At 46.0% G+C, this 27,529-nt stretch overlaps 1 protein-coding gene across 1 annotated transcript in view; it reads right to left on the reverse strand.

The window, feature by feature from the left end:
- Positions 1-26,415, reverse strand: part of LOC142577288 (band 7 protein AGAP004871-like) — a 505,838-nt gene extending 479,423 nt beyond the window's left edge. Inside the window, exon 1 of the mRNA XM_075687088.1 lies at positions 25,991-26,415. The gene's annotated coding sequence lies outside the window, so the exon portion shown is untranslated. The remainder of the gene's footprint in view (positions 1-25,990) is intronic.
- Between the last annotated feature and the right edge of the window lie 1,114 nt (positions 26,416-27,529).

Genomic DNA, 27,529 nt, shown 5'->3' on the forward strand with positions numbered 1-27,529 from the left:
CAAAATTAAACGTCAGTTGCGTTTAACTTTTTCTTTTACTTCATAATTTCCTCGAGTGGCGGACTGCCGCGACGCTGACAAATCCTCGGAAACATATACGCGTGATATGGGTTAGATAAGGTGGAAAATAAGATCATGCGAAACAGCCTCCATCATCAAATCCTGCCAACACCGTTAAATGCCCAAGAAATATGAATGTCACCTATTACCACGTCTAGTTTCTCCCTAACTGTACAGTACTTTTCGTGCAAAATTGGCACCTGGAAAGAAGAGTCGCAAGGAGTTGAGAAATTAAGCGATCTACTAAGGGAGAGAGCCGAGGCAACAGCCAAACAGGAAGGAAAACCAAAAATTAACAAATATAACCGTTGTTTGTGAAAATATTTATGGATCAACATCTTTTTATTTAAGAAAGAAGTATAGAAAACGCCGCCCGAACTGGAGAATGATTCCGCGTGTTTTTGAATGACGCTTCTAGAGTTATCAGTCAAGCCGCCTGACGAGGGCACTTATCTGCTGTGCTTATGTGAGTGTTTTTCTGACCTTTCGCGGTGGGCGCCGTACTCTAGAATCGCAGCGTCATGTACGCTACGCGGTTTTACGGGACTGGCAGCCACGCATCGTTACGCAATTTCCCAAATAACAATAAGAGTCGGTTTTCGCACTTGGTAGAGCTGTAAACGAGGGATCCAAAAGAACTGTGATTGTTCCGCAAATATGTATTTCTTTACAGTTCTTTCACAGATAATTCAGAAAAACGCAACTACAAGACTTTATTTTACACTTTTGCTTGTTACTTGTTCTTGGCAGTGTTCTTTCTACACTTCTTTCCTGCGCGAGTCCATGTGATGTGGTTCCTTGTTTGCCAAGTAAAGGAGAGGTGTATCTCACACGGCTTACACGCGTACCTGTATTTCATTTCTCTTTTGCGGGTTTACGCGTCTTTATGGCGAATGGTGGGAATTATTCACATTTGTACTAGTAAAGAAACACCACCCACCCTCATTTGCGTAGAAAAGTTACCTAACTGCTGGAAATATGCAGTGAAATGCATTACTATTCCATTTAGTAAGTTGACGCGCTGTGGAAAGAATACAGTACAGAAACCTGCTGCATAGAGCAGTAGTATTGCAGTAGTGTATATATTGTAAAAAGACAAAGGCAAATATACAGAAAAAAAGTAAAAATTTGCAGATCCCCCGCACCGCGGGAATCGATTTTATGCTAAGCATTTTGCGGGTAGCTGGCCTAGCGGCATTGTTTGTTGTTCCGCAAACTCTGGTGGCCATGTGTAGCAGGAAATACTGCTAGATGCTTTTTTTAGGTAACGACAAGAAAGGCCGTGAAAGTCGGGCGCGAGGGTCGGGCGGAACGAGGATGCGGCAAGTTGCTTGCTGGCGTTTGGAAATTAACGCTGGTGAGAAACTTTCTTTCTAATCTCTGTTCGAACGGAGACAGTCACCACCCGGCTGGATGTCCGTATCTCCTTGCGCATGCTACCTGCCTCGGGTGCCGGTTGCATGCCAGATCTTTAATAAAGCTTGTCCACTCGGATGACGAACCCGGAATAACGACGGTGGAACGGCCGCGGCGGCATGATGAGCATGAACATATAACTCCGTGGTCCAAGTTGTAGACAACGTGGTCTCCTGGCCGGCATATTTTCATGTCATCGTATTGATGTCACGTCATGCATGCATGAAAGCATGGCAGGACTTTGTCATTATTGACATGTCATTCTTGTCATGTCGTCATGCATGCCGTGCCATTCATGGGAATCATATCATGGGTTGACATGCATGACATGCCGTGATACGAATGTCACGGCATTGGTGTCAATCATGCTACGACATGCATGCCATGACATGTAATTCGTGCCATGTACGCATGTCACTTCCAATAGAATCAGGGCAACACTTCAATCAGCCAAGAAACAGGCTGGCCTCAGGAACGAATATTCTACACTGGATCACGTCCATATCATCAATCAAGTTAATGGAGAGATCTGCGGAGTAAAATTAGCCTATCTATATGGCTTTCACAGAATGTGAAAAGGCATTTGACGCAATAGAGATACCAGCAGTCACAGAGGCATTGCGTAATCAAGGATTACAGGAGGCATACGTGAATATCGACGATGATTCCACAGCTATCTTGGTTCTACAGAAGAAAAGCAGAAAGTTACGTAAGAAAAAAGGGGTCACGCAAGGAGACACAATCTCTTCAATGCTTAGAAGACCACTGCATGCTTAGAAGAGGTATTCATGCTGTTAGGTTTGGGACGCTTAGAAGTGAGGATCAACGGCGACTGTCTCAGCAACCTTCGGTTTGCTGATGACATTGTCCTGTTCAGCAATACTGGGGACAAATTACAGCAAATCTTTGAGGACCTTAACCGAGAAAGTGTATAAGTGGGGTTGAAAATTAATATGCAGAAGATAAAGCTAATGTTCAATAACCTGACAAGTGAAGAAGAATGCAGGATCGCCAGTCAGCATCTAGAGTCCGTACAGGAGTACGTTTATTTAGGTCAATTATTCTCAGGGGACCTAGATCATGAGTAGAAATTTACAGAGGAATAAAAATTAGGGGGAAAATACACGGCAGGCATTAGCAAGTCCTGACTGGGAGCTTACAACAGCGGTTTAAAAGAAAAGTGTACAATCATTGCATTCTACCGGCGCTAGCATATGGGGCAGAAACTTGGAGGTTAACAAAAAAAGCTCGAGAACATGTTAAGGACTGCGGAAAGAGTGATTGCACGAAAAATGTTGGGCTTAACGTTAAGATACAGGAAGAGAGCAGTGTGGACCAGACAGCAAACGGGGATAGCCGATATTCTAGTTGGCATTAAGAGAACAAATTGAGTTGGGTGGGCCATGTAATGCGTAGGGTAGATAATCGATGGACCATTAGAGTTAAAGAATGGGTGTCAAGGGAAAGGACGCGTAGTCGAGGATTGTAGAAAACTAGGTGGGGTGAAGAAACTACGAAACTTGCATGGCGCTAGTAGGAATCAGCTAGCGCAAGTCAGGGGTAATTGGAAATCGCAGAGAGAGGCCTGCATCCTGCAGTGGGCATAAATATAGGCTGACGATGATGATGCGTGTCATGACATGCATGTTGTGTCATGTCGTGACATATGTCAACCACCTCATTCATAACACTCATGGCATGACATGCATTTTCAATGATGCATGCATGTCATGTCATTCATATCATTAATATATATCCAGTTAAAGAAACGACCATGACGGCATCATGTAAATCATGCCATGGCCTGCACGTCAGGCAATGTAATTCATGGCACGCGACTGTCATGTCATGACATGCGTGTCATACATGCCACTGATCTCATGACATGACATGTATCATCCACTTTCATTGCCATTAATTGATCATTTCTTTCATTCAATAAGTAAGTACATATAATTTCCCCTACGTTTTCCTTGGTGTCTTTGTTGGGTTCTCATGGCATGTATGCCATGTAATTCATGTGATGCTGCCATTCGTGTCACGTATGCATGTCATGTGCATGTAAAGTCATTCATGTCATGCCATATCAACCATGTTATGCCATGCGTGCATGTCATGCCATTCACCTTCTGATATATGTATACCTAATAAAGAAACGACCACAACAACATGTGGTCTCATGTAGACAGATTACTACGACGAAAACCTAGTGAAGGTATGGTGGCTAGAGGGGGAGGTGTCAGCATCGGCTGGGCTGCGCCGCGTATGGCGGCGCGGCATTATTTCATGACAGCGACAGGTGGCGCCTTCGTCGTCTGCGAGATGCCTAGCGCGAGGTTGTGTTTGAGCAATATCTCCGGCTCTAAGCCCGCGTCGTGAAATTAGCTTCGCCTGCCGCGCTATTGTTTGCTTGTCACAAGGAGTTCTGAGTAGCCCCCCTTCTTGACCCACGCCACTGCAAAAATTTAGTCGATATGCAGAGTAAGCTGGATGTGGGCCACCTAGATGATGTTCACGAGATGGTAAAGGCACACGATGCCATGCCAGATCATCGTGAAATGGTGGGATCAAATAGCGACTCTCGCATAACCTACTACGTTCGCGGGTATGTGACCAGGAAAATGCTAATGAGAACAAAGTGCGAAGAGTGTTCTCAGCTGTAGCCAAAGCAAAAGACTCGCGCTTGCTTCAGGAAGAGTCGTGCCTTACCAACCACATGGATAGAGGTGGCCTACTTTACCCATTTCAGGCACTAAACGACTTGGTTGCTGCGATCGAAGACGCCTTCACGCATTGTTTCAGCTTTAACAAGTTGAAGGCTGACTGCATCATAGACCTTATTTCCTGCCTGTCAATAAATAAGCTGGTTATGGTTTGCTGTGCGCAACATAGCCTAGAAATCACCAACCAAGTGATACGGTTTTTTTTTTTCGCCACGATGTTGCACTTCCCTGTCGCAGGAGAGAACGCATCGATGCAAGAGAAGCGAGAAAAAATGAAGTACCTCAAGCTGAGGCGCACAACACAACTGCATAAGTGCAAAGTTTATATCAGGAAGACCAACACAGAGCGTTTGTATATGTATATAAAGCAGGAACTGTTCACATCACATTGTATGCCCAGAAATATCTGCATATCTGAATAGAACTTCCCACCCGACAAATTATTATTGTTTGCGCCGCACCTTGTCCACCGTTTCTGGTTATATACCTCCATTACATATTGGATTTGCGCCCCATTTCGTGTCATATTGTCCGTTTGAGAGCTAACAACCGTGTATATACAGTCGTGTGTATTATTTTATAAACAATAAATATTCTTTTTTAAGGCATTTTTGGCATTATCTTCATGGCGGTACTAAATACCCGAACTTATTTCTTTGCAGGTTTCTAATATTGGAAACCAAATTTCCCTTTGCGCTCTCATTATGCCAAGTTTTGACCATTGTTGCGTACAGTTCTACCTTTCATTGCAAAATTAAATAAACTTGAAATAATCCTGGTTCACTCGAGCGGCCTGTTTCAAGTGCTGAGGCGCGCACCATCTAGTCGACTATTAGGACAAGCGGCTGTAGCTCAAGGCACTAATAAAGTCACGCCAGACAGAACTGCATACGGCACCCCATAATAGTCCCTTAAAATGTAAAAGCGGCACTGGCAAACCGCAAACGACCGCCTACTGCGGAAGCTTTCTCTGTTCGGTGCAATTATGAGTTTCATAAGTGTCGCACTGAGCGCGAAGCTAACGCACGGCGATAAAATGAACAAAATTTAGTAGTACGTTAGGCCAGCTGCAGTGATAAAGTCGCCTAGCGTTTAAAATGACTTTCCGATACGCGTATTGCGCTCCAAGAAGCCGCGGAGCAAGGAAGCACTTCACAGCGGAAGCAAATAACCGCAGCGGACCTTAGCCAGCGTACGGGAGGCATCTAGGATCCCGCATCGTCCTGAACAAATGTTGCCTCTCGGGCGCTCCGATGCTGACGCCTCCACCTCGAGCCACCATAGCTAAGGAGGCCAGCCGGCTAGCCAGCCAGCCAGCCAGCCAGCCGGCCTCAATGTGCCCGAAGTCGGCAAAGAATGTTTCGCATTAAAACGCCGAAGATGGAAGCAAGTTAGGGCGACGAAGGACGAATTTGAGGCAATTTCCAAGCAAGAAGTCTCGTAGCAAATGTCTTGGATCCCGCTCAATATGAATAGCTGCACCGTAAAATGCGTCTTCTGTGAGAGCGCGTAAAGATGATCGCCGAACGCCTTACAGAACGTACGACGTAGAGGAAACGTTTGTCTTCTTTTCGCCGATAAAATGGAAGTACGCATGCTGCTCGCCCGCTCAGGGATACCTGCGAATGGTCATCTTTGTATTCAGTAAGACACTTCTAGGCGTCATTAAGCAAATATGTCGAATACAGATCACGAAGGACTGAAATGCGTTTAAAAGACAACTGCGGATTTCCAGGGGCGCCTTTGAAGTTTTAATTCTGAAAGCCAACCACCCACCATTCACCGAAATTGTATTATTGCATAATACGCCGAACAAATATGTTTCGCTGCCGTAATAATGTTGTTTGCATTTTACTTTTTGTCATATTTCCCAGGCAGAACACTAAAAAGGTAATAATACGTCTCCCTATTTCTTTTCATTGGTTATTGTATATTCTCTGCCGTTTCTGCTTAGTCCGCCTCTTGTAATTAGCTGGCTATTTCATAAAATTAATCATTTAGAGGTGGTGACTACATGCATGGGTTGCCTAGCAGGAATGAGGATCATCTGTTGTTAGTGCAACAACTCTACTCCGCGGTAAATTTAATTAAATAAGGGGGAGTATTTGCGCTTAGTTTCTGGGGTATCGTGTTAGCATACCCAGCTTTTAAATTCTGGTGCACTAAACAATTCAGAACGAAATAACTTGACAGATATCTTAGTTTATTTGAGACCTGATGGTCGGCGTTGCATGTAATACGTTCCCAACACCGATAGTCGAGGAAACGGGTGTCCTCCATATGAGCAACGACCCCGCTTGTATTTAGAGAATTTCAGTGCAATAGTTCGACTTCATATCTAGCCTGGCCGCATGATTACAGGCTCCTGTTATGATTATACAGTGCCGTAAAAGCAAAGCGGTTGTTTTTCGCTACAATTCCCTGAAGGGAACATTTGTTACTGCACTTAAACACTTCCAACGACAAGGCATCACCAAACCTACCACAGACTGAAAAATTCCTTGCAATCTGGTGAAAATTATTTTCTCGCGCTAATTTTTCCCGAAACTTATTCGAGAAATTGAGAATTCCCTGCATGGAGCATCAGTGTGCTGACATTACTGTTCAGACGATTGTGCTTGCATCTCATTACGTGAGCGTCAGCCAGTCAACGTCGCTACGGCTACTCTCCTCAGAGAGACGACTTTCAACTTTATTTGTGTGCTATAAGGCTAAGGCTACCTCGATCTCTTGACCCGTACAACATCGATGCATTGCGACTTCCTCTGCACTCTGGGTATGCGGGCGAAGTAGCCGCAAACTGCTTGACACTTCCTGTTCGCACGGAATACTTTAACGATCACTGGAAGGATGCGTTCCTGCAACGTCTCGTCCGTAAACCGCCATCTCGGCGAAAAAGAAAAAAAAAAGCAGAAAAGTGGTCAAATAAAAAAACGACAACACATTGGAAGTACAGCAGCAAGCTCTCTGCGCCTGAGCATGACAAGACTGCTTGTGCACGTTCTATTATTTTCGCTTCTTTTCTTCTCTTTTTTTTTGTTTTTCAAGCGAAGAGGAAAACTTCGCACTCGAGTGCTGGTGGGCCCAAGGTCCAAAGAGGCGAATAGACAACGACGACAAAAGTACGTCCAATCCGGCTGCGTGGTAAAGAAGGAAGGGAGGCTCGAAAGTACACCGAAAAAAACAAAAGAACGCCAAAGAGAACAGATGGAAAGCAGGAGCAAGTAAGCGGCGGCGAAAGACGAATCCGAGACACTCCAAGTGGGCCGCGTAGCAAATGGCCATGTCCGCGGTCAACTTTCCCCTCATGCTCGGAAAAGTGGGAAGCATGCTGCCTTCTCCCGTCTCGTCCTTACACGTAAGGGTCACCGATCCTCGAAAAGAAAACCGAGATATGCGCCTGGGTCTCAAGCAATCTGCCCCTGCTTTGTTCTCATTGCTTTTCCCCTCACCATGCGCAGACGTGGCGGTGGCTTTTTGTACGTGCGCCTTATATTGCCCATTTTCGCTTTTTAGGCGAATAGAAATGGAAAGAAGGCAGGAAGGGAAGGAAGGAAATGACAATAACACAAGTGCGCCTGGTATATATAGTTCGTTGTGCCTTTTTGAGCAATATCCCTGTGCGTGCGTATCCACGTGTGTGTGTGTGGGGGGGGGGGGGGGAGTGAGGAGTGCATGGGTGTGACTACGTGTCTCTGCGTGTATGCATGCCTGCATGTGTTTGTTCATGTGTGCGTGCGTGCATGGATGTATGAGTGCGTGTGTGTGCGTGTGTGTACGCGCTTGTTCTTTTTTTGCAGTTTTCTCGTTTCTATAAAATTTCCCATTAACCAAGTAGCTTTCACGAAGATAGCACGCGACGTGAATGACACGACAGAAAAAATGGCATTTAAAACCCGCGAAGAACAACACATGAATCGTTACGAATAAATAACGGAGACATGAAAGTGCGCCCCAAAACGTAGGGAAACAAAAGCTCCCCCGCCAAGAAAAAAACAGCCAGGAAAGCTGCCAAGCTGCGCCGATGCAAGCGCTCAGGGTAGAGAGGAAAGAAAAACATAACTGCATCCAGACCTTATTTTGTTTTTCGTTTTTGTCGCATCGTCTCTTATTTCTTTCCCCGCCTCGCAGCGTTCCATCGACCGGGACTTGTGAGCGGAAGACATCAGTCGACCCTGGTGCATTTCGCGACCTTCCCGCGACAACGCCGCCCTCCGCATGGCAGCAAGCATGCACTAGTTTGTATCGGGCGCCCCCTGTCTCTCGACCCGCACGAATCGCGGGTCGCTGCGCTGCCGCTATTTATATGGCGCGCCACGGTCTTCGTTGGTGAGGGCAGCGGTGCGTGCATTTCATTCGATTAAGCGGAAAGTATAGTCACCTCGTTGAACATGCACGGCCGAGTATTGAAGGCCGTTCGGCTCAGTTCGTGCCACGCCGGCTGGGCAAAGGACGCGCACGTGTGACGCATAAGGAATGCCATATTTTTTCCCGCACTTCAGCATCACCCTGACGCCATTGCGGCACGATGTCCACAGCCGCGGCGCCCGGCGTGGAGTCCTCGTGGAAATTCGCAAGCCGGGGCGCTATGCAGGAAGGCCCGAGTTTGACAAAGTTCGGGACATCCGCGAGCTCTGGCGACGCTCCCAGATGAATGAGCCAATTAATGGACGAGTACACAAAATTTAACAATCGGCACGCCTCCAGTTTTGTGGCCTTACCTAGATTCACTCTTGCGTTATCATCAGTTCGGTGTTACCTAATGGGCGGCCGGTCGAAAAAGGAGTCCCGTGGTCAAACCGTCAGTCCTTTCTTTCATTTGTGTATCGTTCCAAGAAGTGCATTACCTGTCCAAGGAAGTTATAGAAAAAAAGAATGTCATTTTATTTTGACGTAGTCGAAAAAGAAAAGGAAAGGGGTGGCGTCATAATTCGTAACTGTTCGCATTGGATGGTAGATAGACAGATGATGTCTGAAAGATGAGAGATGCCCATGACACGCCCCAGTAAAGTGTGGCAAGCTGTTTGCGCCGGGTGTGTAGATCGACAGCGGGACACTCACGATATTGCGTTAATAATGATGTACAGATTTAAAACGGCGTTTATCGCCTTAGGTATACATTAAACGCAAGCACCTTTGCCTGACATTACGGTGCGCGTCCCTTCAAGGCTTTTAGTTTAACGTACGGGAACGCAAACGTAAGGAAGACGTTAAAAGACGGGGCGCCATTTCATGCCGCGTGTTAAACGTGCCCGAGCCAGGACAATCCATTAGCAGCCATCGCGTTCTTGCAATGCGGACGCGTCTCGTTAGGCCTACGTGCGCGGGAATCGCCGAATGAACTCAGTAAATGGACTCGCTATGCGCTAATAACGTTTCAGGTTAGAGGAAGCGAAAGCACATTTCAACAGTTTATTTATTTATTTATTTAGAAAACACCTTACAGGCCCTGTAGGGCATTGAGTAAGGGGGGCAATGTAACAAAGAACTGTTAAGTACAGTGGAAACAACTCAAAAATAAACCTAAGACAACTGTACAGTGGCTGAACTAAAATACAAAACAAAGCACAGCATGATCAAGCATAGCAGATATATAAAAGAAAGGAGATTATGTAAAAAGCACGCACAGGCGTTCACGAAATATTTTACGATCAGTTATCGTGACAATATCATCGGGAAGACCATTCCAGTGGGATATGGCACGAGCTACAGCAGATAAATTGAAAGCAGTGGTTTTAAAAATGCGCTTGAAGCTAAAATGATTATGTAATCTTGAGGACGTACGGACGGGGGTTTCGAGGGGTAATATGCATGGTTTATGGGAATGAACATATTTGTGAAATAGACAGAGCAAAGCAATCTTGCGGCGGATGTCTAGGGGCTGTAAAGAAATATCGAGCTTGATCTGCGGTATACTTGACTTTCGATCAAAATTCCGAGTTATATATCGGGCAGCTCTTTTCTGGATGCTTTCCAGCATGGTTATTAAATATTCTTGGTGTGGTGACCATGCAGCGGATGCAAATTCTAATTGCGGGCGTACGAATGTCAGGTATGCTAATTTACGCACCTCAGCAGATGAATTTTGCAAGTTGCGCCTCAGAAAGCCAAGGGTTTTAGATGCAGTTGCGCAAATTGTAGTGATATGCGGAGACCAAGAAAGGTTACTAGTGAGGTTTACACCAAGGTATTTGTAAGTAGTGGTACGTGACAGATTCGTGTTATTTATGGTGTATGTGAATATGGAGCTAGTGCGCTTGCGTGAGAAGGATATATTATTACATTTGGAAGGGTTACTGGAAAGTTACATTTGGAAAGTTACTGGTGATTAACGAGTGTGAGAGCGTAGCCGTCGCGAGAATTCACGCTTAAGGGAGCCATGGTGCCATGCTCGGTAACCCCATCCCTTAACGTCTGTAAACATTACGAACGTTAAACTCTCCAAATAACATAGGTTATCCCCCCCTCCATAGCGCACATAACGTACAGATACCCAATAACATTCGCAACATGCGCAGGGAGAACAGCGCTATTTCTTTACGTACGTAATTCGTTCACGTTTGGTTGCGAACGCTATTCTCAAACTTTCTGATAAGCGTCGCCAGCGCGTAGCATTTCCCAGTCTTCCGGGGCCCTATAACGTAAAACTACTCCAACTACTTTTTATTCCAATATCCTGACGTTAAATTTACGTAACTGCCGACGCAAACATCGGGCGGTGATCCGAAGCGTTGCCTGAACTGCCCAATCACATGCGCTTCTCGTTTATAGGAGGTCCCTTTTGTTTGCTTTCAAAACGAACAACATTTTCTACATTGAGCGGTTTTTCTTATCTAATTGGCTGACAAGAGGCGATGTGTACGCTCAAGGGGAGAGGGTTCCGATGGGGCCGAGCCAGCACAGTGAAAGTAGAAAACCGGATGAAGAGGGAGGTGCTCGTGCCTGCGATTGGTTCGTTTTCTCTTAGCTTGCGGTGGCTTGTCGAAAATCGCGGTGGCGTGCAACCGACAGTTAAAAATGCCACTGAAACGGATCCTAAACAAAACATAGTTGGCACAGGGAAGTCGTATACGTGCCGAAAGGGCTCGATCACGTTATATTGTCACGTAAAAAGTTTTCGTATACGCAACTAAACCCATACTTACACTATAATAACATGTCCAATATCGCCATTGGCCGCATGTGATGTTATGGATAGATTTAGCCCAAGTACTTTTTCTGAATGCAGTTTGATAAAGTAAGTTTGTGTGTGTGTGTGTGTGTGTGTGTGTGTGTGTGTGTGTGCGTGCGTGTGAGAGAGTGTGTGTGTGTGTTTGTGTGTGTGTGTGTGTGTGTGTGTGTGTGCGTGCGTGTGTGTGTGTGTGTGTGTGTGTGTGTGTGTGTGTGTGTGTGTGTGTGTGTGTGTGTGTGTGTGTGTGTGTGTGTGTGTGTGTGTGTGTGTGTGTGTGAGAGAGAGAGAGAGAGAGAGGATGCGGACCTTGATGCACCGCTGAAGCACCAAATTAGAAGCACTGGCTTTGAATGAACATATCTCTTTTAGGAAGCTAAAAGGAAGACCAGCATCGTTCATTGACAAAAGCTGCGAGTCGCACACTGTGGTAAAGTGGCACCTTCCGGGTCCGCATTAATGAAACCTCTCGAACGTAAGAACATTCCTTCATTTAGTGTCGTTAGGGTGCCCGCCTTACATGATTGCGATCGATGTGATAACGAGATGGTCGCCACGGGAGTGGCCAATAGGGGACGGCACTTCCGAAAGAGCAGCCACATTCGTGAAGGCCTTCTCATGTGAAAACGGTACTTAAGAAATGCACCAGTCAATTATGCATGATAAGAAACATGTAATTAGCGAAAGCAGTCAGCCAATGACAAAGAGTTCTTTGGTACAAAAAACTTCGATTTAGACCAGAGTAGGCAAGCGGTAATTCTTTTGCATGCACAGCTGGTTTCACAAAGACGTATATAGCAAAAGCAATGCTAATTTATAATTGAGGTCACGAATGCGTGAAACCGAATGACGGCACCCATGTTGGGAGAGAAAGGGAAAGTCGTAACTGCAATTAGTGCAATCTCAATTGCATGCATCCCCCTCCGAGCACACCAAAGAGGCAGAAAGGCTTCCTCTCAGCGCTAACCATGTAAGATTTTTTTCTCTAACTTGTAGAGAGGAAGCGCGACAAATCCTTTTCGCGGTTCCTTTTGGAAGCACGCATTTTTTACTCGCCGCAGTGGTGCCGTGGCTATCGAGTCCTGCTGATGACCAGTAGGTCGCGGGTTCGATTGGCGATCGCGGCGGCGGAATTTCGATGTAGGCGAAATGCAAAGAGGCACCTGCATTTGTTCAAGAACACCAGGTGGTCACAATTCATCATGCCTCATAGCATGCCTCATAGCACGCCTCATAGCATGCCTCAGCATGCCTCATAGCCCCGGCGTTCCTTAATTGTGACGTTAAACCCCGTGAAACACCCGCAGTGTTTGCTCAGTGGCTATGGTGTTGGGCTGCTGAGCACGAAGTCGCGGGATCGAATCCCGGCCACGGCGGCCGCATTTGGATGGGGGCGAAATGCGAAAACATCCGTGTACTTAGATTTAGGTGCACGTTAAAGAACCCCAGGTGGTCCAAATTTCCGGAGTCCCCCACTACGGCGTTCCTCATAATCGGAAAGTGGTTTTGGCTCGTAAAACACCGTAATTTAATTTTTGTTAACCCCGTGAATGACACATCATCATCTGAAACCACGCCTTCCGCCTATAGGCTCATTTGATGCTGACCACGACTGATGATCACACTGAGTCGATGCCCGCCAAATTACCAGCCAATATTGGCGCGTGGTAGTTTAGTGCAGCCTGGTCGTCCTCTCTGAAGAGACTTTATTTCGTGCTGACGAGATACACTCGTCAGATATTCGTGCTGACGAGCACACTCATAGCATCAAGTTGAGAAGGGTGTGTTAGAGTCATTTGTACATTTTTCGCGCAATGCCTCCCTGCTTCTTGCATGATCTTATTAGTGTTACATGTTGAAAACGTACGCACTCATTTCGCTGGGGACCCATTTTAATTTAGCTAACACACCTCCTGAAAAAAAGAACGCGCATTTAAACAATTAGTCTTAGTAACGCAAATTGATAATTGAGAAAGGTTGGGCACAGATACCGTTGAGAGTAAAAAAAAAAAATGCCATACTTCAGATCAGAGGTCCTTGCTGCAGTCGTTAGCTCAATCGCGAACATGCAAGGCAACAAAATGAGGGTATAGTGTCATTCGTCGTGGAATGCAGCAAAGAAGAAGAAATGTCATACGCAATAGGAGAATGGGGGAAAAACTCCGATTTCCTCGCGACTCGGCCACTCAGCTTGGAGGTCGGAACGCGCTATTGCGGTCGCACAGGAAAGCAAAGACTGTTTTCTTCGGTCCCAATGTGTCTGCACTCGTCTGGAAATTTGGTCACGTCACTGTCAGCGTGATCTATAAACATTTCCGGGCGACACTATACGTGCTTGTCTGAGGAAGCTTTCTTTTCGTATACGAAGCGAACAAATGTGGCACGCTGTACCAAGAGCGGCAAAATTCGAGAACAAGGAAGTTGTTGCTGCCAGCGTAAGCAACTTCTGAAACTGGAGTTCACGGTTTGTTGCCGTCGATTATGCTAAAACGGACCCGCCTAATGCTATGCGTATGTTCAATACCGTTTTACCTAGCTTAAGTGTATTGTCCGTGATTACAAACTGATACTGCTTTGAAACTGATTTCATTTAGCCTTTTTTACTGGCACTCTCATATACTTTATATGTGGGTTGCTCTATTGTGGCTTACATACAGATTAATCACATTTAGCCCGTTCAAATGACGCACTTAAGCGTAAAAAGAAAAGCCTTCTTTCTAGCATGGACTGTACACTGTGATACTTTACACAAGAAAAGAAAGAAAGTTCGAGCTGGACAACACTGACCACAGGAAAACCTTACGACACAGTAGGTACGCAACGTACGCGGATAACAGAATACGCTTTACCGGGCGTAGGGACACTAGTAAAGACGATTGTTTGGTCGCATCTACTATGAATAAACATTTTCGCATTGATCGTATTTATACAGGGTTATGTGGGCAAGACATCGATAGGAAAATGTTTTTGGTCCTAAAGGACACGGCAAATACTTTGTGAGATACTTTTCACGTAAACTGGTTCACATCTAGGCAAAATTGGTCATTCTGGTATGAATACCAGCATGCCCAGTATGACACGCCCATAGTTAGCATGCCTAGTACAGCAATTGGGTCATTTGTTTATGATTAATTTACATATCTAGGGAGCAGTAAACTTTCATAGGATTTACGAGAGAATGACAGAGCAACCTAGTGCATCAGTTGTTGCTAATGCAATGCATGCATATGAGCCCAGTATAAATTTCATAAAAAAATGAAGCGCCAAACATAGAAACATTATCACAGCTATTGCATTGATACAGTCAAAAACACACGCACACACGCACACGCACACACACACACACACACACACACACACACACACACACACACACACACACACACACACACACACACACACACACACACACACACACAAACAAAATAAAGGACAGTTTGGGAATAATCGCAGTTTTATAAGGTACTGAGAGAGGATCGAGTTAATGTTCGCGAGGTCCGCGGTATGCCTGGTTGATTTACCGTGAGCTGGGCCATGTTGAAGTGAACGAATATGTCCTAAGCAAAGACAACTAGAGACTCTGACTAAAACGCGCAGAGTTCGCAAGCTTTTAGTTAAACAACGTAAACCTATATGTTGAAGTCTGTTAGCATAAACATAGCCAACATAGTTGCGCGTCTTTAAACTAAGTTATATGTTGAAGTATGCCAGGAGAAGCAGAGTTGGTAGAGTTAATCGAAAATTAAGAGGTAATTAATTCTTTCTTTTTGCAAAAAGTGAATTTTAAAAATGCAATTGCCCAGCTACATTACTAACTCACTTTTAAGCCGGTAGGGAGTCTAGATAACTCAGGGCCTCGGGGGTCAGTTCTTACACCCCTCTGATTCCTAATGCATTATAATGACATCCAGTTCCCCGTTAAAAATTCCATTCAGGTGGGACTCTTTGCTCATGACTCTGTTGTGTATATAGACATGCATAACATAGGCAATCCAATGCAAATTATTAATTCATTGCAGTCAGTTTGCTTTTGGTATAATATTTGCGTGTGCAATTAAAAATGTCAAAAACTCATTGCGTTTCGTTTACCAATAAGAAAAAGCCACTTAATGTTACACATACGCTCAGAAGCACCACATTCAGCAAAATCGATCAGGTGAAATAATTGGGTCTTAACCTCTCGTCCAACCCTAACTGGGAACCCAACGTTTCAGGCGTATGTCAGAAAGCTGAAGCAAGATTGTTTTTCTTGAGAGGGAAATTGCGTAAAGCGCCCGAACTTGCCCAACTAAATTCTTACAAGCTACTATTCAGGCCATGCTTAGAGTGCCCCGATTTAATCTGGAGTACCAATCAAAAACACCTTACTAATAAAATAGATCGCATACAAACATTAGCCACCAGATTCATACATTACGACTACTCAAAGCAGTCTATAGTGCTTCGGGTTTCCGCAGGAGGGCAAACTTGCAACTGCTTTCATAACGAAGAATCATTTCTTAGACTAAAATTTATTCGTCTCTAATATCATCGTCACTTCAAAATACCACGATCTCGTTATCTAAACGAATCTTTTAAGCTCTCATCGAGGCTGGGTATTGCAAAGCAATTTCTCAACTCTTAAGTCGCGTTAATGCCCACAGCTACTCCCCTTTTCCGTCAGCCATCTCTCATTGGAATATTCTACGAAACATTGCTGTGTGTCGTAATACCATTGATTCTTTTGTAAGCCACATGCAAAGTATTGAATTCTCATTGGGAAATTTTGCCGTGGCTAATAATTGCAAATCATTTTGTGTCATCCCTGTAAACAAAACTTCTTTTATGTAGCCGCTCCTGTACACGCTATGATGGGCCTGTAGTATTTTCACATGAAAAGATATATATCTCCCACATTGTTGGCGCGTATTCGTAGAGGTGACAATGACACGCTAGAGGCGCCACAGACAAACTCATTAGCCGCTAAGGGAGGTCAGGGAACCCCCAATGAATCAGTTTGTCAAACATTGTGCAACGCCGAAAAAGCAAGCATTTTCGTCTGGCCATGCCTAAATAAACAAGCGGTGCCTCACTGCGCTGCCAGAACTGCGCCGGAAAACTGTTTTCCTTGGGACCCTGCATGTACGTTATAACAATCTTGAGGGAGCAAGCACGTCGAGCCCACAAGGCCTAACTGTTCCTTGTATGTTCGTGGGTTTGTAGTTGGGCTTGTTTGTTTGCGACTGCACTAAAACAAGAACAGTCAAGGATAGAGAAAACTCGCATCCCGCGAGAGATACTGACGGCATGTCGCGCTGAAGCACCAAGTAATCGTCCATATATCGCAGTTATATGTCCTATTATCTATATGCCTAATCCCGAGGTATCATTGACACATTTATTGATTGATTGATTGATTGATTGATTGATTGATTGATTGATTGATTGATTGATTTCAAGAAGTTAGATTTTTTCTCGTTGCGGTTTCTGCAACACTTACGTGCCATAATGAAACGTAAGTGAGCGTAGTTGGATTTAAGCGGAAACAACATTGAAGCGGCCGCTCCAGGCAAATACTTTATTAATTTGTGGGATTTAACGGCTCAAACTGTACAGTGGGTTAAGAGGGACACGGTAGCGGAGGGCCTAGGATACATGTAACCACGTATGGTTCTTCAATGGGAAGCTAAATCCAAGTACGCGAATGTTCTCGGATTTCGCCCCCAATGAAATGTGGCTATTGCGTCGAGCTCAGCAGCACAACATCATAGCTACTCAGCCAACACGGCGGCTGTAGAGACTACACGGCCCTGCGGTTAGCATTTTTAATTTCTTTTTCTTCAATTTTCTCGATTGGTCGCTGGGTCTTGTTACGAGGAGCTCTAGTGTCCTAATTGTTGCGTGAATACTGACCCTGGGCGCCCACTCACAAAACTGTTCTAAAGTAAAAGCATTTGTTCATTGACTAATGCCTGTGCGCTGCCACTCATTATAGATGTCGGCACGATGATGGCACAACGGCTGAGGCGTTAGCAAATGGCCGGCGGCACTTCAAACGGACCTTTTCTGAATGCGGACCCTTAATTTTGCCGCACTCCTAAGCTCTCTGTTCGTATACGCGCTGTCTGTGAACAATAGACCCACTTTACAAACTGCTTTATTGTAAGCAACACTTTTTTCATTCTCCATTACTTTCGCCATTCATCATTGGCTCAAACGCGACCGAGTAGCCGTCGTGACACCGATGTTGCGATGATGGGTCACTTCACACGGCGCATGGTAATAAGAATGGAAAGTGCAATAGAATGCTACAAAATATCGGCTTTAATGTCTGTTCCTTCGGTTTAGAATGCATACACTGCTCCGTTCCGGAAGACTAAACTTTGATTGGCTCACCCGCCGTGGTTGCTCAGTGGCTATGGTGTTGGGCTGCTGAGCACGAGGTCGCGGCATCGAATCCCGGCCACGGCGGCCGCATTTCGATGGGGGCGAAATGCGAAAACACCCGTGTACTTCGGTGCACGTTAAAGAACCCCAGGTGGTCGAAATTTCCGGAGTCCTCCACTACGGCGTGCCTCATAATCAGAAAGTGGTTTTGGCACGTTAAACCCCATAATTTAATTTAAATTTTTATGATTGGCTCGTTTTATTCTATACGTGAAAACACGACAGGTTCCCGACCTTCTCGAAGACGAGCCAAATAAAAACGGCGTGAAGGCCCGTAACGCATCTGTAAGATCTATTGCGTGCTGGGTATAATTACCACCCACTTTTCCTCTGCTTCAACCTGACTGCGTACTTTAAATATTTTTATGTGCAATGTTGCAATTTTTGACACAGCTAATTCAAACCTGTTCAGCCTGTTGCTCGGTCGCAGCAACACCATTTGTGTAGTACCTAGCCCGGCCTGTGCTGTCTGCCATGCAGGCTTTTGAATAAATTATTATTATTATTATTATTATTATTATTATTATTATTATTATTATTATTATTATTATTATTATTATTATTATTATTATTTACAGATAGTATCAGCCCTTGCACAAGACTATTACAGGAGCAGATCATATAGAAATCCACAACAGCATTCTAGAAAACAATCATTACCGTCATTTATTGCATATAAACCGAACAGGTGAAGGGACAAATTATTAGCTCCAGTTTTTCCTGGTTAGCTACTGTTTATATTTTAATGTATATAGTGCAGTCATCCGCAAAGAACCTCATGGAAACGCATATGTCATTGCGGAGGTTATTAATACATAAAAAAAAATAAAAGGAGGCCCAAAATGCTATCTTCAGCCACTCCTTAATCAACAGATAAAACTCGAGACTTCGTGTCTCTAGTCTCCACATATTGCTCGCGAGAATTAAAATAGGATGAGAACCAATTTGTAATGGCAGCCTTTTATTCCTATAGCAAATATATGGACACTCCTGGCACGTTTATGCCGTCGCCGTCGGCGTCGCCGTGAAGTTCCGTATAAAGGCTAAGGGCGATAAAGTGGTCACCACGCGCCGTATGCTGTATGTGCGAGTGAAAGCGTGCGAGCGTGAACTGGCGATTGCGGCTCAGTCTTGCGCACGCAAGCGAGGAAATCGGGGAGGAAGCGCGCCGTCTTCTGTTGCGCTCAAAGCTTCGGGGGGGGGGGGACGAGTAGGGAGGGGGGCGCGTTCTACTCCGAGCGGCCCGGTCAGCAGTGCGCGCCCGCCCGGGTCGCTGTATCTTGACAGCCATCTGCGACGGGTAGAGTCCGCCGTGTGCTGTGTTTTCGCGGCTTAGTTCGTGTTGGGGGGAAGCCAGACGCAGCAAGAAGGTCAATTCGCTCACTGCTGCTGCCACGCTTCCTCACTCTAGCGCTTCGACAGCGAGTTTCCCCCGTCATCGATTGAGAAGTGTTCAAGTTTGCTTCTGCGCGCATGACACCATGTTTGTTAATTTAGTCACTATGCCTACGTTCACAAGTTTTACGGCCGATAAAGCTACTATGGGTACTTCGTATAGCTAGTTGTCTAATAATTTGCTATCGCAATCGATGCTTCGCCTTTCAGGCGATACTGCGACTTTTCTTAAACTTTACCTTAATTTTTCTTAGCAATTTGCGGTGAGACACTTTATTGAACGCTTTTTGCGAAACACATGAAGATCATTCTCTTTGTCCGTGAAAGCTTATGGTTTTCGGAAAATCGTATACTAATTCGATAAGCTAAGATGAAGTAGATAAGCCTTGTCCAAGCTTTGTTGGCACTCAGATAAGCTTTGTTGGTACTCAGAAAATAAATTGTGTTCCTTCACATAGCTGAAAAGATGTTTCGAGATAATGTCTTCAAGCAGCTTCGAGGAAGTATTAGTATTCGAGACAGGGCGATAACTTGCTAAAGTGTCAAGACTGCCGTTTTTGAGGATAGGTATAACTTGAGCTTGCTTCCACCACCTTGGGTAAAGAACCACTACGAATCGAAGAGCGAAAAATTAATGTGAGATATTTTGAGTTACATTCAGCGTACCGGTATAGAAACTCATTCGGGTTACCATCGGGTCCGGGGCTTTTCTATAGGTTCAAATTTAGCATGAGGTTTCGCGCACCTTGCTCGGAAGTTTCGACGTCTGTATTAAGTGGCCTCTCAGATGGAGACCCAATGCTTGGCATAACACCGTTACCTTCTTTGAACACAGATGCAAATTATCTGTTGAAACTCACAGCAGCTGGATGCTTTTCAAGAAGACTGCTGATGAGCGAGCATTCAACGTTTCAGTTTCAGTTTCAGTTTATTATTTTTTCAAGATACATGGTTGATTGATTATAGTATACAGGCGAGGGTGCCAAAGTCAAATGACTGCAGCGGGACCCTCGGTTAACAAGAAGATTGGTACGAAATGATTAATTAATACATAAGTGTAAAACTATGCAATATATAAGTAAATAGAAAGTGAACGAAGTAGTGGAAAGGTTGACATATCTCCAAAATTTGTCAAGTGCCTCTCACAACTATTATTATTATTATTATTATTATTATTATTATTATTATTATTATTATTATTATTATTATTGATGCGAGAGAGAGGAAAGGGAAAGGCAGGGAGGTTAACCAGAGGAAAAGATCCGGTTTGCTACCCTACGCTGGGGAGAGAGGGGAGGGGGAGGTAAAGTGGTAACAAAGTACAGATAAGGAAAGAAAGGAGCATAGACTCACAATCAGTCACTGTCACCGAATACTGTCATCGCACAGCACAGTGACACTTGCAGCACTATCAACATCTGTTCAGGCTACAGCCGCTTGTCCAATTCTGTCGCCCTCAAAAACCGCAACAGTGCCCTCGTCGCCCTCTGCTGCGATGGCTTGTGATGGCGGTACTTTAAAATAAGATCCTCTGTGAGAAGTCTTCGGTGAAAGCGCGCTATCGCGATTGCGAGTGATTGTCTCTGTAAATTACAGCGAGGACAGTCACAAAGAAGGTGTTGAAAAGTCTCCTCGTTACCACAGTCCTCACACGAAAAGATGAAATGGCCCGTTCAGCTAAAAGACGGCGAATGTCTGCAGCAGAGAAACAGCAGCTAAATTCCCATTGGCTGCGACGCCGCGAGCGCGCCTCGGCGGAGCAGTGCGCGCAAATCGAAACACCTGCTGCACCAACAGCGCGCCAGGTGTTGCGTATAAGGGCAGAGGGCATCGCCGCGACGCCGCGTCACCAGCGGACCTCGAGGAGCAGGTACGGCGACGCGACGCCGCGTGCAGACGCTGTTCTCTGCGTTATCCGCGCGTTCCTTGTCCGCGGAAGCTCACGCCGGCGTTCTAAGTGCGCCTCGGTAAGGCCTAGTCAAAACGCGCTCGCTTGCCCGCGAGGTGTTCATAACTAGAGGTACCGCTCAGCGACGTTCAGTTCGACATAGTTCTTTCGCATTCACAACTGATCAGAAGCGCTTAGGTGTCGTCGGATTTCTATTATTAGTTGGCGCGGCCTGGAACGAGACAAGCGATGGATTCGCCTTGGAAACGATGTCTCTTGCTCCCCTATGTTGTATTAACTCCCAGCAGTGATATTTTTCTGGTGCCGTTTGTGTCGCTGAGCCGGAGGCCTTTCTTTCTTATTGTGAAGTGGGAGACGTCGCACGAGCGTTTAAATTCACTTATCGAGGCGTGCAAAATGCCAGATTGTAAACTGGCCATGAGTGTGGGCTTGTGTGGTCCACCGTGTAAGTGGTGCCAGAGTCAGCGCCGCGTTTTCCCGGGCCTTACTTGAATGTGGTGAATTCTTACCCTCACACTTCAATTACTTCACCGGGACAATGTGAGGAGGACTGCAGATAACGGCACTGATTGGTTGATTGGTAGCCCTGATTGTTAGTACCACGGAGAATTTAGTAATTGTTGTGGAAGCGAGAAAAGCGATGCAGACACCTGGTGTTGCGTAAGGAGCGAGTCAGAAAGAGAGGGGAAAATGAGAAATGAAAGGCAAGAAGGTTAAGCAAGATTGAGCCTGGTCGGCTACCCGGCACGGTAAGATGGAGAACAGCGAGGAAAATATTAGAAGCAGAGAAAGTCAAGAGTTTATGCGCATTGGAGTCACCGACGTCATGAAAATTCTCAGCGCTGTAACACAGGTGGTCAATCTAGTCGTCTTCACATATCGCAGCAGCGCTTTTGTTACCTTCTGCACCGGTGATATGCGAGACCATGGTGCCAAGATTTTGACTGACGAGAAACGACTCGGAGCGCCAGAACTCACGGTCAGTGTGTAGGTGCTAGCGGGTGCGTGATGAGCAGGCCTGTATTGCTCAAGCATGGTTCCCGAGATCGCCCTGCGTGCGTGCCATCTCGGAGGACATGGGTCAGGTAAGTACGTTCTACTGAAATCCGCAAGGTGGAGAAACTCGTGTGGGTGTCCTTTGTAGCTTCACTCTACTAGCCCGACTGATAGATTTACCTCCTCTCTTTTTTTCCTCTCTCTCTTTTTAATTTCTTATTTTTTATTTTCTTATTGTTCAATTCTTTATTTGATCATTTCCTTTTTGTCGCGAAAATTTAGCAGGAAAACTTAGGCCTCCAACATTATCGCAATATGGCGCCGCGTTGTTTAGAGGGTGCTAGCGGTCGGCCGGAGATGTAAAACTTTGGCGCATATTCCAGTGAGCTAAGCGCACAATTCATCAAAAGAAAACTACTTAAGGAGACTAAGTACGTATGCTTTAACACAGTTACGAGCTTTTCAGTCGGCGTTGTGTAACATTACCGGCTAGCCCAATCCTGCGTGTTGTTAAGGTAGGCGTTACATGATTCTTTAAGTGCCCTTGGTAACTGCGTCAGTTAAAGGACAAGTGCCAGTGTCCATATGTATCGGCACTGTTAATATTAACTGAACTGAAATATCCGCCTTCAGCATGCTGCTTGCGGTTTTAGATTTAAAGAATTGTGTCCCCAGTAGTCTGCACTTGAATGCAACGCTTCTTTTTTTTTTTTTTGCCTTCCATGACGGTGTACAGCAGGAAAGGTTAGTAAAATAGCTGGAACACGCATGCAAGCTAACCTCTTCCAGCCGATGGCTAGTGCTTTTGAAGCGACGCTGCACAACGTCGCAGCTACCTTGGTGGACGGTGTATTAAGGTATCCTATAGAATTTTAGTGACCAGAAAAAAAAATTACATGTGCATCATACATAAGGCCATGTGATCAAATATAACCCTGAACACTCCACTAGAACGTCTTTCTTACCTATAACGTGCAGTTTTGGGACGTTAAAACCGCACATTTTAATACATATTTTTTTATGTTTTCGAAGTATTATGCGGCTACCTTGTATACGTGTCGATGATATTTTACCGCTGAAGTAATTTTCCTCTAGGCCTCCCACTTTCGCGGAGACTAGCGTAATAGCGCGACTTGGCTCAACAAAATATATCGAGCCGGCGTATATATGTACATAGCCATCGGCACTACCCTTGCAGACGTGACGGTTACCGGTATATTTCGTTGTAGACGCTATTTTAGGCCCTTGGCCAGACGTTAAATCGAGTTTTAAGGCTATTCAAGCCTTACTTGATTTTTTTAGAAGCACGGGCCAAATAGTAGTGCAAATAGCTTACTATATGCTTAACATCTTTCCTGATCATCGTCACCCATCATGCGCCTTTTTCTTCCCTATTTCTTTCCCTCTTCCCCTTCCCCCAACGCACAGTAGCTGGCTAGAAGAATGCACTCCAGGCCGACCTCTCCGCATTTCGTATCATTAAACCTTCCTCTCTATTTTACAGCCAATCACCGCAGCCATACTTGCGGTCATGAACTCATTAAATATAAGTAACTAGAGCACGCCACTTTGTCGTCATATGATGACCTTCGAAAGACACACGCAATGGGCTCGTGCTTCAGAGTAAGAGGTCTATGCTGCCTGTGCAATAAGACGACTTAGGTGAATAGCAGAACAGAGGCTATCCGAGCTGACGCGGCGCTTGCCGCAAAGGTAAAGCTGAAACACTGTTCCGAAAAGTGGCATCGCACACTAAAGGTCCCCAGCTATTTAAGAGACAGGCTTCAGAACAGAGTGCCGAATTTTCGAAAACGCTCGAACAGTATTCGAAAGTGTAGGTGACAGTTCAAAGAGATCAGGATTCCGCCCCAAGCAGTGTTGAGCGCTAACGCGTACGCAAGTCCACAATGTGCACAATGGAACAAGTTGATTTCCAACATGGCATGTACCTTTTTTTTTTCATACATGATATCGAGATCTTAGCGTCTTTAGGCGGCACCGGTTGCTCCTTTGCTCAGAGAAAAAAACATACGCGGTGATCATAATTAAGTTCTACGCAACTTTTAAACATCGCTTAAGGCAGATAGCATAATTCTTGCCCTAGAGCTGAATTATTCGAAGAGGCGGTCATTACTAGCACGAGAAATCGAAGCACATATTAAAATAAATAACAAAAGTTAATAATAATAATATTTGGGGTTTCACGTGCCAAAACCACTTTCTGATTATGAGGCACGCCGTAGTGGAGGACTCCGGAAATTTTGACCACCTGGGGTTCTTTAACGTGCACCTAAATCTAAGCACACGGGTGTTTTTGCATTTCGCCCCCATCGAAATGCGGCCGCCGTGGCCGGGTAAATAACAAAAGTTTACTAATTAACTTCGTAAATAATTAATTTACGATACGTATTGCGATTTACGAATTGTAGCCGGCGAATTCGCTAGACGTATACAAACGTGAATTGAGTTGCCAGGATAAAAGCAGTTTCGAGACACTTGAGTGGCGTGGCCTTGGCTCTCTTAATGCTTTTACGTTCACTTTATGCCCTATTGTTGCTCCTTTTTTTTACTGCAATAACAACGTGTATGACTCCATTTTTGGTGGCATCGCGACAACAAACTCTAACAAACGGATGTTTTTTATTCGTTTACTTTTATTACAGCGGAGCTGTTAGACGGTAGGTTCTGTCGGTTCCTCGCGTGTGTAGAACGATCGCGTAGACCGAGCGCGTAGAAGTGAAACTGCTGCAGCGTCTACGTAGCTGCGGCATGCCCTCTCCTCTCAGCACCTGTCCGTCGCCCGCGCTAGCGTTGGAGCCGCGCGACACCGTCTCCACTCGCCATTTGTGTATCGCCGGTAGATGGTGCGGTAGCCTAAGGAAAATAAACGTCAACGGGCAAATGGCAACATGTCGGGCTCGCCCCGAGCGAGTGGAATCGTAGGGGGTAAATTGCCCGTTTCCGTATGCGTCCAACTGGCAACTGTCGCATGTGCACGCAGTCACTCGTCGTTACTCTTGCAGCCGAGGTATACGTCGACCACCGCGGCCTCGTGCACATCGCGCGTGCCCTTTAGGGTGACGTCCGTGCTAAACGCATCGAGCTCCTTGTTTCAGTAGAAGATGCGAATAGCCCTGGACGCAAACCACAGTGACCACAAAGTCATAGTCGCCTTAGTAAGAAAATAAAAGACGGCGGAAGAAATCATCCATTCACTGTCGTATGTGTCTCTACTTAAATTAACATAGTTTATTAACATATATACAGCTCCGCTGGTCGCCCACCTTCACGAAATGGAATGGCTCTGAATATTTTATTTATCTTTCGTGTGTTTTTAGCATTCAGGTTTCTTGTGGTGAAATCAGAAAAATAAGATTGTTTTATCTTTTAGGACTACTATAGTCGCGTCATTCGCGATGGCTGGACAATAATTGCCTTTGCTTTCTATGGCGGATGAAATCCTGCAAGAAACAAACTGACATTTATGTCAGTGTATTTGTTGCTGAACTTCCATCCCTATCCTTATCTGGATTGTGTCGCAACGCTGATAAAGTCTTATCACAGCAGTGGTCAGGCTACATCTTTCATACCTGGATGCTCTATTTTGCTCTCAACGCTTCTCTTTTGCTTTTTTGTCGCTTTCAACATGACTTGTGATCTGAAATTATGTGAAGAAAACTCAGCCTATATAAGCCTGAATTTGTCTCGAGACGGAGTCAATCGTAAACACTCCTTCATGCCTTCTGATTCTCGGACACTAATGATTGCTTGCATCCGTGAAAATTACGATGTTATTCGGGTTTCTCTTTTTCTACCGGCAAAGCTCGAATTATACACGATGTCAGCAGCACCAACAGTACTGCACTGCCCCTGTACACCCAGGTCGCGCCGGCTTACCTTTCCCGGGCGTCCAGCGCAGTCCCTGCACCAGAGCTCTTTCCGTGACAGCAACGGCTCGGAGTGCGCAGGTGTCGCCTGTCGCACGGGTCTCCGCTGGGCACGCCTAACGTGCGGTCACTCTCAAACGGCGCGGCCCGACCTGCCCACGGTCCCGCCGCTAGCGTCGCGGGCGCAGAAGCAGCGCGCCGGGCGACGAGAACGACGACAGCGGAGCGCACGAACTGCCGCGATCACTGCTTCCTCCGGACTTGGAACGGGCACACGGTTGCCTCATCGCCGGCAGCCGGCGGATCGGCGCTCCTGCTCGGTACCCGCAAACACCACGGCAACGACGACGGCGAAGGACCGCTGCTGCGACGCGGCGGCAGCGTTGTCTTCGGAGTGAACGCCCATCGCAGCTGCGTGCGAGACGCGCTCACTGCTCGGCGTCTCCGCCGAATGGTGAAGCGGTCGAGCGGGCCCAGTCGAGGCGATCGCGGCAATCGCGAGGACGGAGGGTTTTTCGACGGGGAAGAGCGGGCAAGAGCGCTGCGGAGAGCGCGGGGTGAGGGAGGGGGTGAACCGAGCGTCGTTGGCCGATGCGTTGCCAGGCAACTGGCTCCCTGCCTCCTCCTTTCCCCCACTTGCTCTGCAGCCATCGCCGCCCTCTCCCTCGGTGCGGAAAAGGAGAGCGTTGATGATGCGCAGGAGCGCGACCGACGGCGCGTCGCGGCATTTCCCTTCGCGTGCGATCTAGCCCTTTCCCTCGCTTGCTTCTTGAAAGCTTTGTTAGGCCCTTGGTCCGCGCATCCCTGCTATTCGCACGGGCAAAGAACGAAAATCAACGGGAAGTATGCCCAGGGTTGCGTCGGAGTCTGAGTGTACGCTGGTCATATAAGGGCGTCCTAGTTCTGGCCTGCCCGAAAGGCGCGCCTTATGCCCCGTCGCAAGCTCACTACGGCGCCGGAAGTGCGCGATTGTTTCGGCATTAGAAGGACACTGACCGCCGTGCTAACGAAATATATCGAGTGCGTAGTTTACAAAGCATTGGCAAGAGAGTGCTCGTGTTGGTGTGTCGCCTGCCGCGACAGGAGATCCCTCCTATAGTTCTTTGATGCCGTCAGTAAATAATATTTTTTTAAAGAAGATGAAAACGAACACTTTGTCGTGGAGCGACTAAGTCCACTGACCATCTACCTCCACCTGATTCTTCACCCAAAGCGACTTGCACAGTAGTCATAACAAACATTTGAGAAATTACCAATGTTTTGAGCACCAAATCAAATTAGGGATTTAGCGTCCCGAAACAAAGCGCGAGCTCCGAGAAACGCCCTAGTGGGGAGAGCTTGAGGAAGTAATTTCGACCATCTGGACCTTTTTAACGTGCACCAAGAACAACACTAGCGTTTTAATGCTAATCATTCTTGAGCGAGTGCACTCACTTTTTTGCAAGCGGACGGACGGGTGGGATATCTCACTGTTTTCTTAGGCCAATCCCGGCGATAGGGTATTCTAAAATTATACGCCACAGGGGCTCTGTATGTGCACAGGCCATGT

This window comes from Dermacentor variabilis, chromosome 1 (assembly GCF_050947875.1).
Source record: "Dermacentor variabilis isolate Ectoservices chromosome 1, ASM5094787v1, whole genome shotgun sequence".
Lineage (NCBI taxonomy): Eukaryota > Metazoa > Arthropoda > Arachnida > Ixodida > Ixodidae > Dermacentor > Dermacentor variabilis.